The sequence below is a fragment of the Anarrhichthys ocellatus genome, unplaced genomic scaffold, assembly GCF_004355925.1.
Source record: "Anarrhichthys ocellatus isolate YVR2014 unplaced genomic scaffold, GSC_Weel_1.0 scaffold11, whole genome shotgun sequence".
NCBI lineage: Eukaryota > Metazoa > Chordata > Actinopteri > Perciformes > Anarhichadidae > Anarrhichthys > Anarrhichthys ocellatus.
Window position 1 is genome coordinate 9182697 of NW_022280041.1, and position 8734 is coordinate 9191430.

General features: G+C 42.4%; 1 protein-coding gene across 3 annotated transcripts in view; it reads right to left on the minus strand.

Annotated features, from left to right (window-relative positions):
- The window catches only part of slc8a4b (solute carrier family 8 member 4b), an 85243-nt gene that overhangs the window by 58894 nt on the left and 17615 nt on the right, over nucleotides 1–8734 (minus strand). Inside the window, exon 2 of one of the 3 annotated variants that reach the window (XM_031851422.1) lies at nucleotides 688–725. The exons of the other annotated variants lie outside the window; for them this stretch is intronic. The gene's annotated coding sequence lies outside the window, so the exon portion shown is untranslated. The remainder of the gene's footprint in view (nucleotides 1–687; nucleotides 726–8734) is intronic. 3 annotated transcript variants of the gene reach the window in all.

An 8734-nucleotide genomic window follows, 5' to 3' on the forward strand; every position in this document is an offset into this window, starting at 1 on the left:
GTGTGTGTGTGTGTGTGTGTGTGTGTGTGTGTGTGTGTGTGTGTGTCGGCCAGATGGGAGAAATCAGAGAGCAATGTTAGTGGATTATTGATATGGATTATTCATTAGCTAAATCAATTAGATAAATTAGACCGTTAAATTGAGATTAAAATAACAAGCTGAAGCAAACAGACAAACACAAACTGGATTTTGATCCTTTTTGGTAGCATGAAAGGTCAAAGGGGCTTTAAGAAATGCAATTCACATTTTCAATTTCACTTGGGGTGTAAAGATTAGTGGTTCAAGTCACTGAAAGGGATCAGGGATTCTAATGAAAAAGCTGTTGAACTGTTTTATTTTATTTTTGTTGTACCCACTTTCTCTTTCTCTCTTTACCTATTTTCCCCTAAAAAACCCTCCCAAGTGCAAAGATCCAAAAGAAGCATCTGCGCTCGCAATCCGCCCAGACCTGCTGATAAAACCAGTGAAAGCATCGCTGCTGTAATTTTGAATGTGAGGTATAGCTCTATTCATGTGTGTGAGAGGGTGTGTGGGTGCGTGGGCATATAAAGTGTGGGATGTCAGAGTGAGAGGAGAGGAGAGGGAGCTCAACAATTAAACACACACACACACACACACACAGGTTGTACACTGTGTGAAGTGGTCGGAATGAACCTTTACTGCCATTATGAGGAAGAGAATAGTCACCGTTCCTGCCAGGCTGAATAGCTGCCGGTTGGCTTGGGCTGTAACACACACACACACACACACACACACACACATCAGTTTTTATCCTCTTCACATGCACAGGCACAAACAATGACTATTAAATGCAAATGGATGTGGATAGCCCTTCACTGTCTGCGCTGTAATGACTAGGACAGTTGAGTAATGAGGTTGGCGAGACGTTAAACAGGTACAATTAGCGCAGGAACACACATTCACACACACACATTCACTGCAGCACAGGCTTAGCCACAGATGAGCAAGGTTGGCGGTTTAATCCAGTTGGAGGACAGACAGCAAGGCCAGAAAGAAAGGGACAAAGACGACAAGAGGGGGGAGAAAAGAAAGAAAGAGGGGAGAAAACAGCAAGAGTGGGTTAGATTTAGATTGGGAGGGGGACATTTTCAGGGCTTGGCAGTGAATCAATTCAAGGCATTACCAGCAGCGACACCAAAGAGACCTGGTAATCACCAGTTAAATAGACCGTGTTACCTCAAGGTCACACACCTACTCACACACAGTCAGGAATGAAACCAGACAGCGGTGTGAAAGATCGTAGACATGGCACTATTTCGCATGAATTCACTCGCTTCAGATTCATCCTTGAATGTACATCTTTTAAATTATGTCAACAACCTCACACCACCTCCTCTTTGGCAGCACCACACAGTTTGAGTCGTATACTGTGCACTGTGACTTTATTGACTGTTTAGGGAGCTCAGTGGAAGCTGGCAAATTGTGTGCGCATTGATTTGACTTAAATGAGGCTCCTGCAGGCTTCCATTTTTTGAGTCCTTGTGTGGCTGAGCAAACTGACTACCTGATGACTATGTTCATTTCCATTGGACCCAAAGGCTTATTTTACCACCAAAATGTTGACCCGGGACACTATAGAATCCCACACACTGTTGCTCACTCGTACTCACATTATAGACAACATAAATAAAAGGATAATATGGTTTCTATGAGTTATTTTGGGATAGTGGGAGTCACGCGTCGTGCCACTTTGCGAAATTCACCCCATATAGCCCAGCGCTATTGCTGACAAACTCCGGTCTCCTGCATGAAAGTATGAAACGCTACATGCATGCATGTACGTATAATAAGAACCGGATACGCCGGCGCTGCTTAGCCTTGCTTCAAATTTCTGGATAAACAGCAGGTCGCTGTTCTGACACACACACACACACACACACGTATCCTTTCTCCTTTAAAAACCCTTCTCTGAAAGACATTTCTGAAACATAAGCCCCATATACTCTGGGACCAACAACTCACCCCTGATACTCCTTTGTGTCTGTGAGGTAAAAACTGGCAGCAGAACCTGTTATTTTCCACATGTCTGGGTTATAAGCTACAGCTGCGATTTAGCTCAAATCAACCGTGGTGCTGAGGCACTGTGGTCTGAGCACAGTCTGATTAGTTTGACCTCGTGTTTGAAGGTCTGTCTGAAGCATCGCAAGACGTTGTTTCTACGACTGGAACAACCTAATCAGTGTTTGGCTCATTAGATATAAATTATTTTAATTAACGGGAGATAAAATCAATAGAGGACGAAGCTAAGAGAGGAGAGGAGAGGAGAAGAGAGGAGAGGACAACAGTTTATATTTATGATGTAGCTGACAACAAAAGGAAGGAGAGAGCATCAAGTGGAGCAGAGGGAATGAGAGAATGCTATGAAAAGGGAGGAGAAGTCAGGAGCTAAAGGAGATATATAGCCTGACTAATATGGACAGTGTGGATTTCCATTTTAACCTTGAGGAGGAATAAAAATCCGATACACACAACCAGTGGCAGTCACACACACACACAAGTGTGACTCATATACAAGTCTCTGGTAAGATGCTACATCCTGCACGAAATCCTTAAAACTCTCCAATCATCTGTGGAGTGAAAAATACAGCACGCAGTACACCACATTATACTCCAATTGTTCTATAATTGACTCTGTTATTGTTTGAAATGTCTTATATAAAACAAAAATAAGATGGAGAAAGAGATCCGGGCAAAAAAAAAAAAAAACAAAGAAAAGAAAAGCAAGACGTGTGTTTTGTGTATAATCTGTGAAGTGGTAGGGATCAATTTCAGCAGCGGCCATGCAGGGCGGTTTGGCCATGGCCTTCATAAGAGGCTCAGACCGGAGCAGTGGGGGGGACAATTTCACCCAATTTGTCTGGCCACTAATGCATTCATCTCTGGACAGCAGACGCACTCGGGATGTTTAATTTTAAAATGCACTCCATGTAAGATCACCCATTACACAGTGACAAAGTGGCATCAATCCTGTTACCACAAGAGAAGAGCAGAGAAAGTCAATCAGGTAAAGAGTCAAATCAGATCACCTCAAGTTACTTTTGGAATACTTTGCTTCTGAAAACAACACACCAAGCTACTTACAGAATGAAATTTGAATACATCTATCGGAATTTAATTCGACCAACTTTGCCTCTATGTATATGCGGCAGGAGTTGTTAGCCGTGTTTGCATTGTTGTTATTGTCAGTTAGAAAGCCATTAAATGTGGTCCAGACATTCATGTTCCCCTCAGAATGAATCGTAATGACTAAACTAAGAGAATACAGATACAACATGAGACAGTATGCTGTGCTCTTTAGTTAAAACAGGTTGACATCAAAAGTAAGCCTCTAACAAGTGTTCCAAATGCGTGTAAAACACAAAGAAAATGTCTCCAAAACAACTCTGATATTGTAAATGTGGCGGCTGAAGAACAGACAGCTGAGACACTCCACTTCCGAAACACTGCCAGTGGACATTTGGACCACAACAGAAACAACTTGTGGCTCAACTGGAACGTGATGCAGCATCCGCGGTCAGAAAAGATCTGGTATTAACAGCAACTCATTACATCCCTACTCGGAGAACTTAGACATGTATTCAAATTGCCTTTTTTAGACCATGCCCCGACTGTTTACACACCTATATAGGCATGTGATGTCATCATTTATGTCAAAGAGGACCAATCATGAAAAACTCACTTTTTCAGTGCTTGTGCACGTACATTTTGGGTATCTGGAGTGTCCAACAACCCACAAACTTGTGAAATAAGACAAACCAGTCAGTTTTTTGAGGGCCGCCTACATCAGAAAACATGCGATTCAATGAGACATTCAGATTTGGCTTCCCTTCCTATGTCACACGCACACTCATAACAATATACCTCCCCCTATCTGAGTATCTACACCTATGGCTTGAGAACTACCTTCGCAAAGGTGCACCATGTTTTTTCTCAGAAGCCAAACAGAGCAGACTGGGCTTCTTCGAGGATTGGGGGCTTAAAGGGACAGGCGCTCAAACAGAGTGTTTCAGACAGAGGGTGAATACAGGTATATTCAGACAGACTGTATGAGGAAATATGTGTTTTGTGTAAAAATGTGCTAGTAGAAACTCCAAATACAAGTATCAACCTGAAAATGAGTATATTATGTCCCCTTTAACATTCAGCTGACTTTATTTGTTTTGTACAAAGAAAGCTTTTCAGGACCCTGGGGCCAAGCCAAACCATCGATAATGTCTTGTGAAATGCCACAAGCACTTAGAAGAAAAAGCGAAATACTAGGAGTGAAATCCATTTTGTTCTACAAATTATAACAAGTATTCCACTGAAAAATACCCATTGCTGTCTCCAGCATTAGGAAAGGCTGCAGTATATCTGGTGAGAAATACACTAATGCCAGTGCAGAAGTAGTCGATGTGGCCTCCATTCCTGAAAAGAGCCAAGACCTTTCTGCCGGACACGTGACGATGCAGAGTCAAATTGTCCATTATGTAGGTGTGAGCGTCCGATCCCACCTCATTCCTGTAATGATAATGGCTTCTCGCAGTTAGCTGTTAATTACTGCTGCTGCCCGTATGTGTGTGTGTGTGTGTGTTTTCGTTCATTATGCCGAGCACGCTCAACGAGTTTGTGCAGCCATGAGTGTAACAAGGCCCCTCTCTGCTGCAGAGAGACCAAGACAGAGTAAAGGAGAGAGACAAAGTTAGATAGAGAGTCTAGGTGAGTCCCTGAGTCACCTTTAACCACCAGCACACACACACACGTATTATTACGCACACACACACACACCCGGTGTGGCGAGGTGACATCAGAGCAGTTGATTTCAGTGGTCTGTACATGACACAGGGAATTACACAGGCATCAGATCATTGACACTACTAATGTTAAGACCGGGAATTAACCCCCTTAAACACAACTTCTGACCCGAACCGCACAGATTGTGAATGCACACACGGTTTTCTTTGGAAACGTAACATTTACAGTAATTATTAATATCTGACACTAACACCATGCGCACCAACTACAAATACACACACATATTCCTACGCAAGAATAATTTATTTATGTTCCCATAAATTTAAACATATCCTGCCTGAAATCAATTAAGATGCAGATTTCTCTCACACGGCACCCGAACAAATCTCCTCGGCCTCCTCTTGCCTTTGCCCAAGAGTGAAATATACGAGTCTCTGGAGCTCTCGGCCAAGCCCTGCATTAAATTACTAACGCTGAAATATTAAATGCAGGCATTTGAGAGGAGCGTAAACATCCAAATATGGGGCTGTGGTGACTGAAGGTCCTGTCATTGTGTCTGTGCACTGCACATCCAAAAATCACTTGTCAATAAATGAACCAGAGTGGGCTGGGACTCTGTCACCCTTTGCTTCTTTCAAGTTTTCTGTAGGTTACACACTTGAACTCCAGCATTGTCATCTGTAAAGGGTTTGACATTATCCACATTATCCAGATCCCCTGTGGCCTCCAAGTTTCAGGTCTCTCTTTAAAATGAGACTGTATGTTTCACTTAGATTACCCGTCTAAAAAAAAGGTTAAATAAAGAAATATCTTTTCATTTATTCCAGTGGCAGTTAAGGAAGACTGTGTTGAGTTGCATTAAATTGTATTTTCTGTATTGTTTTTACATAAGTCTACATCTGAGCCATCAAAAATGGACTTTGGCCGCCAAATAAAAGGGCCCGTAGGGGCCAGTGCTTGGAAACATTAGCGTCTATCCCTGCTGTAATCCCTCATGCTAACCTCATGGTTCCTTCCAATCTAACTACTGTTGTAGGTGCAGAAAAATCACCTCCTGTTCAGAGGATTTTTCCCAAGAAAAACTAAATCTGTGTCCCAATTCCACACTACTTCAAACTAACTAAGTGACAAGGTAAGCACTCACTGAAACGTCTGTATGCATACTAAACGTGCTTGGTGCCATCGTTGTAGACTTTTTTCCCCATACTCAGATGTATAAAGGAAATGGGTGAGCTACTCACAGCCCTACAATAAATTAAAATAAACTGTGAACGGTGGTGAGACGGCTCAGAGGCCATCTTGGAAAACAAAGTATAAAATCTTTGAAAAACATTTTTTGCTTGCTCAGTCCCACCAGACAGCTGGCATCCCACCCACTGTTTGTGTGAGGATTACAGTATGCACCAACCAACTGCTGCATCTCACTGACAACCAACACGTCAATAGTTCTGAGCAAAATGAGCAGTCATTTTTGGCTGTGACCGCCTCCCTGTGTGTTGCTATGGGGACCTAAGAAACATGCTTACATCGAGTCCGGTTGTTTGCTCTCCTGAAATGCTAAATTTGGACACAAGTGAAGCAGTAAATGTAAAAAACCTTTAAAACTGGATATTGATTCGCTCACTTTTGTACTACATCAATCCTCATAGAGCAACAAAATGGACATCTGAGATTAGTACTTCAACCTTCATCTGGGAAGAATGATTAAGAGCAGCAAGAGGCCCGTGTTTCAGCCCTCAATGTAGATCTTTCTGAAGTGTCACATTAGATAAGAGAGAATGTCTCCGTCTTCCCCGTGGTGCTGAAGAGCAGAGGTCACAGCATACTCAGGGCAAGAACTGAAAATACTGGATGTGCTGGTTGCCAACCACACACACACACAAGATATTAGAAATGTTTTGCTCTTTAATGGTGTCAGAATCCGGGATAGCATCGCTGTTTTTAGAAACAGCTAAAAGCAATGGCCAGCATGCTGACATTCTTGTAATACAAGGCTAACATGCTGATGTTTATACCAGGAATAATGTTTACCATGTTCGCTATCTTACTGTTGCATTTTAGCGTGTGTTTGGCATACATCTTGGTCAATTCTTCTCTCTCGGTCAGCATCACTTATTTTAAGTTGCTTTGATCACCATTTCTCTCTGTTGTCTCTCTGTTTTTTTATCTCCTCATCTTCCTCCATTTGTTTCTGTGGTCAAGCCTCACCTGACCACGCTTATGGTTTTTAGGATCTTAGCATTTTACCCTGGTTAGAATCAGTGTTATTCCTCATAAAAGAGCCGCCCAGCTCAATACTTCATCTCCAACCTAACGGTTTTCATCACCTTGCAAAGTCATTATAATGATCTAATTAGGTTTAATCTTGTCCTACACTCCATCTCCATAGCAATCATCCATCCGTTCCACACCTCCTGCAGCTTACCTGTACTCCACTGCGCATCGGCTTCCATTCTCTGTTAATCTCCCCCGCTCTTTGCACCTGTTCTACCTTTCCCTCCACCTCTTCACCTCTATCTGTCATCTGTATTTTCTTCTCTACACTCTTACTCTCTCAGTCGCATCCGCCTGCAGTCAGTCAGCCTCATCTTGCAACGTTGTCCTCACCTCATCACTCTCTTCCTTTATTTTCCCCCATCTTTGTGCCTCCGTTTCATCAGTCTCTCTCTCTCTCTCTCCCTCCCTCCCTCCCTCCTCCATTTCCCTCTTTCTGGCCCTATTGATTTGTTCATCCACCAATGCAATAAAACAGCAGCATCTGCACACTTCAGCATCTTTGAGACATGGCTACAAATTAGACAGTGGGTGAGTCGAGATCAGCAAAATTAATTAAGTCAGCACTGGAAATAGTTGACATGCAAAATGATTTAGAACCAAAGAAGTTATTGCTAATTAAACATATGCAAACTGTAATGAAACGTTCTCATCCAGGAGTCAAATTAAGAAAGAACCAAATAACTGAAGAAAATACCAAAGAATCAAAGAGCCAAAAGGCCAAAGAACCAAGGAACAAACCAGAGAAAGAGCAAATGAACAAACTGCATCAATTAACAAATTAAAGATCCAAAGATGGAAACGAGGCTTAGCAGCTAATGAAATTACAATTTTAATTATTCTAACCCAATCGTGTTCGAAGGACTTCATTTGGATCTGACTCACCTCTAACCTTGAAGGGAATGTTTTTCAATTTCCTGCTCACATATTCACTATTGATCCGGAGGTAAACTAATGAAAGGATTCAGATAATGATCAGAGCCGTGATCGATAGGCACAAGGCAAGAACCCACTTGTAATAAAACCACCACACACTTTCAACTGCTATTAGAAAGCGGTTAAAGGGTTATTTTATTAAACCTGGGAGTGTTTACATGACCTTTGACCTACAAACAATGAGCAGGACAGACATTTATAGTTCTGCTAATCTTTCTGTTTTTGCAAATGTCTCCCTGTCCCTTTGTCCCTTTGACTCTTGTTATTTCTTCCTCTTTCACTCTTGTTTTTCAGTCTGTCTCTCTCTCAGTGTCTACACAGTGCACACACACATGCACACAAATGAACGGTGTATATGTGGCTCTAGAGTGAAGCAGCGGTGCACAGCGGACCAAGACAATTCCAAAGGTCAAACAGAAACATGGAGTTCACTTTTAAATGCAGTCACACGCCAGCGCACACACACATACACACATGCAATGTACTGTTGACAACACAGAGATACAGAGCTTACGCCACAAAAGCACAACAAAGAAAACACACACAAACATACACAGGACAAGTGCGCACACTCACACCTCTGAGTCTTGTCTGAATGGTGCTGTATTGAGTCGAGGGTGACTGAGTGACTCACTGTTGCAGCTGACTGCTCATTTGGCTGTCTGCATTGCCAACAGACACACAAACACAAACAGCCAATAACCTGTGCACGCTCATAAATTCACACACACACACACACACACACACACACACACACACACACACACAC